The sequence below is a fragment of the Spea bombifrons genome, chromosome 1 (assembly GCF_027358695.1).
Source record: "Spea bombifrons isolate aSpeBom1 chromosome 1, aSpeBom1.2.pri, whole genome shotgun sequence".
NCBI lineage: Eukaryota > Metazoa > Chordata > Amphibia > Anura > Pelobatidae > Spea > Spea bombifrons.
This window is the reverse complement of record NC_071087.1, coordinates 145514460-145526897: the sequence shown is the minus strand read 5'-3', so window position 1 is coordinate 145526897 and position 12438 is coordinate 145514460.

Here is a 12438-nt window from a genome sequence, read left to right as displayed (position 1 = left end):
CACAAATATGCAATACTTTTATCCAGCAAAAAGAAACTTCACGTCCGGATCATCAATAAGTCAACACAAACACATCAAGGCCATCCTCCATAAGCATATGTATTTCAGCCAGCAATACACAAGGGCACATACCATGCAACAGTCAAACAGTGGTTTTTGGGGTTTAAGCGGTTAAAATAAAGCACATTTTTTTTTCTCTCTCTTTTTTTTTTTGGTTCCTGCTTTCTGCCCACAGACCATAGCAGTGCTTTGCCCGCATCCTCCACCATATGTGACAAACCCTATAGCATGAGGGCCATACATGTCACTTTTAGGGGTCCTAAGCACCTAAGTCCTCTAGGGCAATTAGAGCCAGGAACAGCAGCTCATTTTTTATTTTTTTTGGTTCCTGCTTTCTGCCCACAGACCATAGCAGTGCTTTGCCCGCATCGTCCACCATATGTGACAAACCCTATAGCATGAGGGCCATACATGTCACTTTTAGGGGTCCTAAGCACCTAAGTCCTCCAGGGCAATTAGAGCCAGGAACAGCAGCTCATTTTTTTTTTGTTTTTTTTTTCGTTTTTTTTTTTTTCCTCCTTATTTTAACCGCTTAAACCCCAAAAACCACTGTTTGACTGTTGCATGGTATGTGCCCTTGTGTATTGCTGGCTGAAATACATATGCTTATGGAGGATGGCCTTGATGTGTTTGTGACGACTTATTGATGATCCGGACGTGAAGTTTCTTTTTGCTGGATAAAAGTATTGCATATTTGTGAAACCTGCAAAAGAAAACCTAGCTCCCAATTGGAGCCCTCTCTAACTGAACTATGCTGGTGCAGACTGACCAGCCTAATCACCCACTACCTCAACCTCCCAGCCAGACCCAGCTACGCCAGGCTCTGGAAAACCTCCCCCAGACAACACACAAAACGTCCAGGCAGGGATTGTCTTCTTCAGGGCCTCTCCTTGCCCTGGGAGCACAGGGAACTTCCTCTTCCCCCAACAGTCTCTCTGAGTATCAAGCTCCAGGGGCTTTTAATGTCCAGCACCTGTGCCTGATGCCGGCCCCATTGGCATCCCGGACCGGATCCTGCAGATTCAGTGCTTTCTCTTTCCATGTACCAGGGGTCACATAGCTGCCCTGTACCCAGGGCACTACTGGGGGCAGGGGGGTAGTAGCAGAACTGCACTTGTTCAAAACAGGAGAAGCAGACTTGGTATGGGAAGCACTGATGGAAGGTCCCTTCCTCCTCAGAGATGGAATAGGGTCATGTATCTTTGCTATCAGTCCAGAGGAGATATTAGGGGCTATGGTAGTCTCTGGTGTATCACACTTTGCTGAGGTAAGAGTGATAGGAGTTGCAATCATGGCTGAACAGAAAGCAATAGGAAGTTCATCCATATGGGAGCAACCCACACTGCCACAGACTGTAGAATCACAGAAGCTGCATTCCATCACAGAACAGTCATCAGGCTTCAGGCTTCAGCTGGACATCCACTGGAGTTTGAGAAGCATTAGGAATCACCAGGGGTGGTATATACTCCATGCGTTCACTGTCCTGGGGAATAAAGCTACTTCCCCTTTTAGGAGAGCTCTGTGCTTGTGACGTAGACTGTTCAATCAGTACAGAGGGTTTGGGAAGTTTCAGAGGACATTGGGTGATCCAGTGTCCCTTTTTGCCACAGTAAAAGGAAGCCTCATCATCACGCCTTTGTTGCAATTCGGTTGTGGTAAGGGGTTCACGTTTCCTAGAAGATTCCTTTTTCATACTGGTAACAGGCTTGTTGGATTTCTCAGGTGATGTAACAGATGTAGGTGAATGGTCTTCATGAGGACACAAAGCAGGGAGTCCGCTTGGAAGGACGCAAAGCAGGGAGTCCGTTTGGAAGGACGCAAAGCAGGGAGTCCGTTTGGAAGGACGCATAGCAGGGAGTCCGTTTGGAAGGACGCATAGCAGGGAGTCCGTTTGGAAGGACGCATAGCAGGGAGTCCGCTTGGAAGGACGCAGAGCAGGGAGTCCGCTTGGAAGGACGCAAAGCAGGGAGTCCGCTTGGAAGGACGCAAAGCAGGGAGTCCGCTTGGAAGGACGCAAAGCAGGGAATCCGCTTGGAAGGACGCAAAGCAGGGAATCCGCTTGGAAGGACGCATAGCAGGGAGTCCGTTTGGAAGGACGCATAGCAGGGAGTCCGCTTGATCAGGACGCAAAGCAGCGAGTCCGCTTGATCAGGACGCAAAGCAGCGAGTCCGCTTGATCAGGACGCAAAGCAGCGAGTCCGCTTGATCAGGACGCAAAGCAGCGAGTCCGCTTGATCAGGACGCAAAGCAGCGAGTCCGCTTGATCAGGACGCAAAGCAGCGAGTCCGCTTGATCAGGACACAAAGCAGCGAGTCCGCTTGATCAGGACACAAAGCAGCGAGTCCGCTGGATCAGGACACAAAGCAGCGAGTCCCCTTGATCAGGACACAAAGCAGCGAGTCCGCTTGATCAAGACACAAAGCAGGGAGCCCGCTTGATCAGGACACAAAGCAGGGAGCCCGCTTGATCAGGACACAAAGCAGGGAGCCCGCTTGATCAGGACACAAAGCAGGGAGCCCGCTTGATCAGGACACAAAGCAGGGAGCCCGCTTGATCAGGACACAAAGCAGCGAGTCCGCTTGATCAGGACACAAAGCAGCGAGTCCGCTTGATCAGGACACAAAGCAGCGAGTCCGCTTGATCAGGACACAAAGCAGCGAGTCCGCTTGATCAGGACACAAAGCAGCGAGTCCGCTTGATCAGGACACAAAGCAGCGAGTCCCCTTGATCAGGACACAAAGCAGCGAGTCCGCTTGATCAAGACACAAAGCAGGGAGCCCGCTTGATCAGGACACAAAGCAGGGAGCCCGCTTGATCAGGACACAAAGCAGGGAGTCCGCTCGATCAGGACACAAAGCAGGGAGTCCGCTTGATCAGGACACAAAGCAGGGAACCAGGAACAGTACAGGTGCCGAGCCACAGCAGGAAGATCCATAGACTTCAATACAAAGGCCCTGACTGAAGGGCAGGGCAGGTTCATAAAGGCAGGGTAATCACAGGTAACAAGGGCCAGCTGGATGTATTGGCTAGGGCTCAACCCAGGTAACAAGGCACACCTGAGTTCTGAGTGCTCCAGAGGGCGGCCACTAGTGGTAGCAGATTTAAACACCACTTGTATAAAAAATGCCATGGTTCAGGCAGCGAAAAAGTGGTTCCTGCCATAGCATTAAACATGGACATAGCATTGCACATAGAGATAACATTAAACATGGAGATAGCATTAAACACTGACACTGCCTTACACATGGATAAAGCATTAAACATGGACATAGCATTTGTGACAGTGTAAACCCCAGGGAGATGCTTAGTGTGGCATTTGGGTACAGGTGCTATCCAGATCATAAATATGGGTCCCTGGGGTGGAGCAATTGGAGAGCAGGGTGGGCCAATGCTCCGTTTCCCCATGCTGTGGAAATTCCATGCCGAGTTTTCCAGGAGGCAAGAAATCTGCAGGATCCGGTCCGGGATTCCTATGGGGCCGGCATCAGGCACAGGTGCTGGACATTTAAAGCCCCTGGAGCTTGATACTCAGAGAGACTGTTGGGGGAAGAGGAAGTTCCCTGTGCTCCTAGGGCAAGGAGAGGCCCTGAAGAAGACAATCCCTGAGCCAAGTGAGGCAATACCTGCCTGGACGTTTTGTGTGTTTTCTGGGGGAGGTTTTCCAGAGCCTGGCGTAGCTGGGTCTGGCTGGGAGGTTGAGGTAGTGGGTGATTAGGCTGGTCAGTCTGGACCAGCATAGTTCAGTTAGAGAGGGCTCCAATTGGGAGCTAGGTTTTCTTTTGCAGGTTTCACAAATATGCAATACTTTTATCCAGCAAAAAGAAACTTCACGTCCGGATCATCAATAAGTCAACACAAACACATCAAGGCCATCCTCCATAAGCATATGTATTTCAGCCAGCAATACACAAGGGCACATACCATGCAACAGTCAAACAGTGGTTTTTGGGGTTTAAGCGGTTAAAATAAAGCACATTTTTTTTTCTCTCTCTTTTTTTTTTTGGTTCCTGCTTTCTGCCCACAGACCATAGCAGTGCTTTGCCCGCATCCTCCACCATATGTGACAAACCCTATAGCATGAGGGCCATACATGTCACTTTTAGGGGTCCTAAGCACCTAAGTCCTCTAGGGCAATTAGAGCCAGGAACAGCAGCTCATTTTTTATTTTTTTTGGTTCCTGCTTTCTGCCCACAGACCATAGCAGTGCTTTGCCCGCATCGTCCACCATATGTGACAAACCCTATAGCATGAGGGCCATACATGTCACTTTTAGGGGTCCTAAGCACCTAAGTCCTCCAGGGCAATTAGAGCCAGGAACAGCAGCTCATTTTTTTTTTGTTTTTTTTTTCGTTTTTTTTTTTTTTCCTCCTTATTTTAACCGCTTAAACCCCAAAAACCACTGTTTGACTGTTGCATGGTATGTGCCCTTGTGTATTGCTGGCTGAAATACATATGCTTATGGAGGATGGCCTTGATGTGTTTGTGACGACTTATTGATGATCCGGACGTGAAGTTTCTTTTTGCTGGATAAAAGTATTGCATATTTGTGAAACCTGCAAAAGAAAACCTAGCTCCCAATTGGAGCCCTCTCTAACTGAACTATGCTGGTGCAGACTGACCAGCCTAATCACCCACTACCTCAACCTCCCAGCCAGACCCAGCTACGCCAGGCTCTGGAAAACCTCCCCCAGACAACACACAAAACGTCCAGGCAGGGATTGTCTTCTTCAGGGCCTCTCCTTGCCCTGGGAGCACAGGGAACTTCCTCTTCCCCCAACAGTCTCTCTGAGTATCAAGCTCCAGGGGCTTTTAATGTCCAGCACCTGTGCCTGATGCCGGCCCCATTGGCATCCCGGACCGGATCCTGCAGATTCAGTGCTTTCTCTTTCCATGTACCAGGGGTCACATAGCTGCCCTGTACCCAGGGCACTACTGGGGGCAGGGGGGTAGTAGCAGAACTGCACTGGTTCAAACCAGGAGAAGCAGACTTGGTATGGGAAGCACTGATGGAAGGTCCCTTCCTCCTCAGAGATGGAATAGGGTCATGTATCTTTGCTATCAGTCCAGAGGAGATATTAGGGGCTATGGTAGTCTCTGGTGTATCACACTTTGCTGAGGTAAGAGTGATAGGAGTTGCAATCATGGCTGAACAGAAAGCAATAGGAAGTTCATCCATATGGGAGCAACCCACACTGCCACAGACTGTAGAATCACAGAAGCTGCATTCCATCACAAAACAGTCATCAGGCTTCAGGCTTCAGCTGGACATACACTGGAGTTTGAGAAGCATTAGGAATCACCAGGGGTGGTATATACTCCATGCGTTCACTGTCCTGGGGAATAAAGCTACTTCCCCTTTTAGGAGAGCTCTGTGCTTGTGACGTAGACTGTTCAATCAGTACAGAGGGTTTGGGAGGTTTCAGAGGACATTGGGTGATCCAGTGTCCCTTTTTGCCACAGTAAAAGCAAGCCTCATCATCACGCCTTTGTTGCAATTCGGTTGTGGTAAGGGGTTCACGTTTCCTAGAAGATTCCTTTTTCATACTGGTAACAGGCTTGTTGGATTTCTCAGGTGATGTAACAGATGTAGGTGAATGGTCTTCATGAGGACACAAAGCAGGGAGTCCACTTGGAAGGACGCATAGCAGGGAGTCCGTTTGGAAGGACGCATAGCAGGGAGTCCGCTTGGAAGGACGCATAGCAGGGAGTCCGCTTGGAAGGACGCAAAGCAGGGAGTCCGCTTGGAAGGACGCAAAGCAGGGAATCCGCTTGGAAGGACGCATAGCAGGGAGTCCGTTTGGAAGGACGCAAAGCAGGGAGTCCGCTTGGAAGGACGCAAAGCAGGGAGTCCGCTTGGAAGGACGCATAGCAGGGAGTCCGCTTGGAAGGACGCAAAGCAGGGAGTCCGCTTGATCAGGACGCAAAGCAGCGAGTCCGCTTGATCAGGACGCAAAGCAGCGAGTCCGCTTGATCAGGACGCAAAGCAGCGAGTCCGCTTGATCAGGACGCAAAGCAGCGAGTCCGCTTGATCAGGACGCAAAGCAGCGAGTCCGCTTGATCAGGACGCAAAGCAGCGAGTCCGCTTGATCAGGACGCAAAGCAGCGAGTCCGCTTGATCAGGACGCAAAGCAGCGAGTCCGCTTGATCAGGACGCAAAGCAGCGAGTCCGCTTGATCAGGACGCAAAGCAGCGAGTCCGCTTGATCAGGACGCAAAGCAGCGAGTCCGCTTGATCAGGACGCAAAGCAGCGAGTCCGCTTGATCAGGACGCAAAGCAGCGAGTCCGCTTGATCAGGACGCAAAGCAGCGAGTCCGCTTGATCAGGACGCAAAGCAGCGAGTCCGCTTGATCAGGGCGCAAAGCAGCGAGTCCGCTTGATCAGGACGCAAAGCAGCGAGTCCGCTTGATCAGGACGCAAAGCAGCGAGTCCGCTTGATCAGGACGCAAAGCAGCGAGTCCGCTTGATCAGGACACAAAGCAGCGAGTCCGCTTGATCAGGACACAAAGCAGCGAGTCCCCTTGATCAGGACACAAAGCAGCGAGTCCGCTTGATCAGGACACAAAGCAGCGAGTCCGCTTGATCAGGACACAAAGCAGCGAGTCCGCTTGATCAGGACACAAAGCAGCGAGTCCGCTTGATCAGGACACAAAGCAGGGAGCCCGCTTGATCAGGACACAAAGCAGGGAGCCCGCTTGATCAGGACACAAAGCAGGGAGTCCGATTGATCAGGACACAAAACAGGGAGTCCGATTGATCAGGACACAAAACAGGGAGTCCGATTGATCAGGACACAAAGCAGGGAGTCCGCTTGATCAGGACACAAAGCAGGGAGTCCGCTTGATCAGGACACAAAGCAGGGAGTCCGCTTGATCAGGACACAAAGCAGGGAACCAGGAACAGTACAGGTGCCGAGCCACAGCAGGAAGATCCATAGACTTCAATACAAAGGCCCTGACTGAAGGGCAGGGCAGGTTCATAAAGGCAGGGTAATCACAGGTAACAAGGGCCAGCTGGATGTATTGGCTAGGGCTCAACCCAGGTAACAAGGCACACCTGAGTTCTGAGTGCTCCAGAGGGCGGCCACTAGTGGTAGCAGATTTAAACACCACTTGTATAAAAAATGCCATGGTTCAGGCAGCGAAAAAGTGGTTCCTGCCACAGCATTAAACATGGACATAGCATTGCACTAGGGCTGCAACTAACGATTATTTTAATAATCGATTAGTTGGCCGATTATTTTTTCGATTAATCGATTAATCGGATAAAAAAAAAACAATATGCAAATTTTTCGTTTATTTAAAATAATTTAATGAACTGGATGTTAAAAAACAACTTAAAATTTACATTAACATTCTTATTTTGTTATGATGTCATAAAAAACAATATTTTCAAAGTACAAGAACCCAAACACAATATTTATGAAACAAATAACCCCAAACATTCTGAAAAGAGGTGGACTATTACTGTTCAAGAAACTTTGCCCCAGCCCTGGCACTTTGCACCCAGCACTTTGCACCCAGCCCTGGCACTTTGCACCCAGCACTTTGCACCCAGCACTTTGCACCCAGCACTTTGCCCCAGCCCTGGCACTTTGCCCCCAGCACTTTGCACCCAGCACTCAGCACTTTGCACCCAGCCCTGGCACTTTGCACCCAGCACTTTGCACTGTGCCCATGCACCCAGTCTCCAACTCTGCCCTGCACCCAGCCCTGCACCCAGCCCTGCCCCCACATTCTGCCCTGCCCCCACACTCACACCCTGCCCCCACACTCTGCCCTGCACCCACACTCACACCCTGCCCTGCACCCAGTCTCCCACTCTGCCCTGCACCCACACTCACACCCTGCATCCCCACCCCCACTCTGCCCTGCACCCAGTCTCCTGCCCTGCATCCCCACCCCCACTCTGCCCTGCACCCAGTCTCCCACTCTGCCCTGCACCCACACTCACACCCTGCATCCCCACCCCCACTCTGCCCTACACCCAGTCTCCTGCCCTGCCCCCCCACCCCCACTCTGCCCTGCACCCCCCATCCCCACTCTGCCCTGCACCCACACTCACACCCTGCCCTGCATCCCCACCCCCACTCTGCCCTGCACTCAGTCTCCTACCCTGGCCCCCCACCCCCACTCTGCCCTGCACCCACACTCACACCCTGCCCTGCATCCCCTGAAGCCCCACCCCGCCGTGGACCCCCACCCCGCCGTGGACCCCCACCCCCGCGAATTGCTCTGTGCGAATGGAGCCACTCGCACAGAGCGAACCGCACAGAGCCACTCGCACAGAGCGAATCGCACAGAGCCACTCGCACATAGACATGAAGAATACTTACCTCCGGAACGCGTCACATCCGTCACGTAGCTGAAAGAAGGCGGAGACTGCAGAGCGTGTAGCAGAAGCGGGGAACGCTCGCGGAGGTAAGTAAAAGGAGCCGAGTGCTCCAACAACGAATCGATCACTCGATTAATCGATAACGGAAATCGTCGACAACGATTTCCGTTATCGATTATTATCGATTTTATCGATTCGTTGTTTCAGCCCTACATTGCACATAGAGATAACATTAAACATGGAGATAGCATTAAACACTGACACTGCCTTACACATGGATAAAGCATTAAACATGGACATAGCATTTGTGACAGTGTAAACCCCAGGGAGATGCTTAGTGTGGCATTTGGGTACAGGTGCTATCCAGATCGTAAATATGGGTCCCTGGGGTGTGTGGTAACTTGTCTTGTCCCCATAAACAAAGGGATTAGGTTAAGGTGGGCGTTCTTAGAATCCTTCCCTCCCACAGTTCACTAAAGGAAGTGATGAAACAGGATGTGACGTCAAATGAAGGGTATATAATATAATACCACACATGGACTCTTTCAGTTCTTTTTCCTTTTCCTCCATGGTGGATGTGGTGAGAGTCAGCTCCCGGCAGTGAGCTATTATCGGATCTGGAGGCTTAACATTGGGTGAGATCAAATTGTGTTGAAGGGAATTGTTATATGTATAGAGAGAGAGATAAAAAGGGGGTTGTTGTCCTGTGGGGTTTGGCTATGCGTGTGTATATGAGATAAATGTGTTTGCTGTGTTGTTACCTTATAATAAATACCTTTTAATGTAGACGAACCTTTGTGAGATATATTTTTATATTTGGTTTAAACACCACAGGGTGGAGCAATTGGAGAGCAGGGTGGGCCAATGCTCCGTTTCCCCATGCTGTGGAAATTCCATGCCGAGTTTTCCAGGAGGCAAGAAATCTGCAGGATCCGGTCCGGGATTCCTATGGGGCCGGCATCAGACACAGGTGCTGGACATTAAAAGCCCCTGGAGCTTGATACTCAGAGAGACTGTTGGGGGAAGAGGAAGTTCCCTGTGCTCCTAGGGCAAGGAGAGGCCCTGAAGAAGACAATCCCTGAGCCAAGTGAGGCAATACCTGCCTGGACGTTTTGTGTGTTTTCTGGGGGAGGTTTTCCAGAGCCTGGCGTAGCTGGGTCTGGCTGGGAGGTTGAGGTAGTGGGTGATTAGGCTGGTCAGTCTGGACCAGCATAGTTCAGTTAGAGAGGGCTCCAATTGGGAGCTAGGTTTTCTTTTGCAGGTTTCACAAATATGCAATACTTTTATCCAGCAAAAAGAAACTTCACGTCCGGATCATCAATAAGTCAACACAAACACATCAAGGCCATCCTCCATAAGCATATGTATTTCAGCCAGCAATACACAAGGGCACATACCATGCAACAGTCAAACAGTGGTTTTTGGGGTTTAAGCGGTTAAAATAAAGCACATTTTTTTTTCTCTCTCTCTTTTTTTTTTTGGTTCCTGCTTTCTGCCCACAGACCATAGCAGTGCTTTGCCCGCATCCTCCACCATATGTGACAAACCCTATAGCATGAGGGCCATACATGTCACTTTTAGGGGTCCTAAGCACCTAAGTCCTCTAGGGCAATTAGAGCCAGGAACAGCAGCTCATTTTTTATTTTTGTTGGTTCCTGCTTTCTGCCCACAGACCATAGCAGTGCTTTGCCCGCATCCTCCACCATATGTGACAAACCCTATAGCATGAGGGCCATACATGTCACTTTTAGGGGTCCTAAGCACCTAAGTCCTCCAGGGCAATTAGAGCCAGGAACAGCAGCTCATTTTTTTTATGTTTTTTTTTGTTTTGTTTTTTTTTCCTCCTTATTTTAACCGCTTAAACCCCAAAAACCACTGTTTGACTGTTGCATGGTATGTGCCCTTGTGTATTGCTGGCTGAAATACATATGCTTATGGAGGATGGCCTTGATGTGTTTGTGACGACTTATTGATGATCCGGACGTGAAGTTTCTTTTTGCTGGATAAAAGTATTGCATATTTGTGAAACCTGCAAAAGAAAACCTAGCTCCCAATTGGAGCCCTCTCTAACTGAACTATGCTGGTGCAGACTGACCAGCCTAATCACCCACTACCTCAACCTCCCAGCCAGACCCAGCTACGCCAGGCTCTGGAAAACCTCCCCCAGACAACACACAAAACGTCCAGGCAGGGATTGTCTTCTTCAGGGCCTCTCCTTGCCCTGGGAGCACAGGGAACTTCCTCTTCCCCCAACAGTCTCTCTGAGTATCAAGCTCCAGGGGTTTTTAATGTCCAGCACCTGTGCCTGATGCCGGCCCCATTGGCATCCCGGACCGGATCCTGCAGATTTCTTGCCTCCTGGAAAACTCGGCATGGAATTTCCACAGCATGGGGAAACGGAGCATTGGCCCACCCTGCTCTCCAATTGCTCCACCCTAGGGACCCATATTTACGATCTGGCATGTCCTGAAGAGCGATGACATTTTAGGACCCCTCTTACCGGAAAAACCTCAAATCGTATACAAAAAAACAAATAATTTGAAAAACATTTTCCTCCCAACAAAGAAAACAGAAATTAATTTTAATACCTTTCTGGGCAAGAAACCCATTGTTTTTTTCCCATGCGGTAGGTGCAAGATGTGCACCTACCTACCAAGGAAAACAAACAGTTTTATCAGTAATAGGACAGGGACTACATACGAAATTAAGAAATTCATCACCTGCACCACCAAATCTGTAATTTATTTATTACAATGTCCATGTGGTGCACAGTATGGGGGAAGAACAACCAGACCACTTAAAGGAAGAATTTAGGAACATCTTGGGAACATTATGAATTCAAGCATTAAACACGGTGTCCCGCGATACTGTAATTCATGTCCTGTTTTCTCAATTAATCAATTTTGAATCATGGGAATAGACATTGTACCCCCAAATTGGAGAGGAGGAAATAGTGCAGAAAACATTTCAAGAAAGGAAACTAAGTGGATCTTTAAATTAGGAACATATAAAAAAAGAAGGCTTGAACATAAACTTGGATATTCACGCTTTCACCTAAGGGATCCTAACCCCCATTTGAAATAAATAGACACAGACTACTTATTCATTCATGGCTTCTTCAATATTACTTTTTACTATACACAATTCCAATATTTCATATTTTGTACCGTATTTGCTCGATTATAAGACGAGGTTTTTTTCAGAGCAAATGCTCTGAAAAATACCCCTCGTCTTATAATCGGGGTCGTCTTCTAATCAGACCTCAAATAGAGGTCTGATTAGGAGACTAAGATCCAGATCCCCCGCACCGCTGCAGGGGACCTGGATCCTCCTGTCGTCGCCCCACCCCCCCACTTACCGGTGCTTCCGGAGGTGAAGTTGGCAGCGGGGGTTTGTATGCGTCCGTCGCAAATACCTTCCCCGACTGTCAGAGATCAGAGTTCAAGAGTTCCTGATCTCTGACAGCCGGGGAAGGTATTTGCGACGGACGCATACAAACCCCCGCTGCCAACTCCACCTCCTTCCGGCTGCCGCGGAATGAGACGTCAACCCGCTGCCCCGGCAATACAGCAGGAAATTGGAAGCACCGGTAAGTAAGTAAGTAAGTAAGTGTGTGTGTGTGTGTGTGTGTGTGTGTGTGTGTGTAAAAAATGCCTTACACCCCTATATGCCACTCTGGCACTTAGGGGGTTAAAAGGCATATTATGGGGCAGAGTGGCATATAGGGAGGTATAAGGCATTTCAGGAGGCAGAGTGGCGTTAAGGGGGCATTTAATAGTGCACTCTGCCTCCTGAAATGCCTTATACCTCCCTATATGCCACTCTGCCCCATAATATGCCTTTTAACCCCCTAAATGCCAGAGTGGCATATAGGGGTATAAGGCATTTCTGGAGGCAGAGTGCTCTATATAATGCCTTTTAACTCCCTTAATGCCACTCTGCCTCCTGGAATGCCTTATACCTCCCTATATGCCACTCTGCCCCATAATATGCATTTTAACCCCCTAAATGCCAGAATGGGATATAGGGGTATAAGGCATTTCTGGA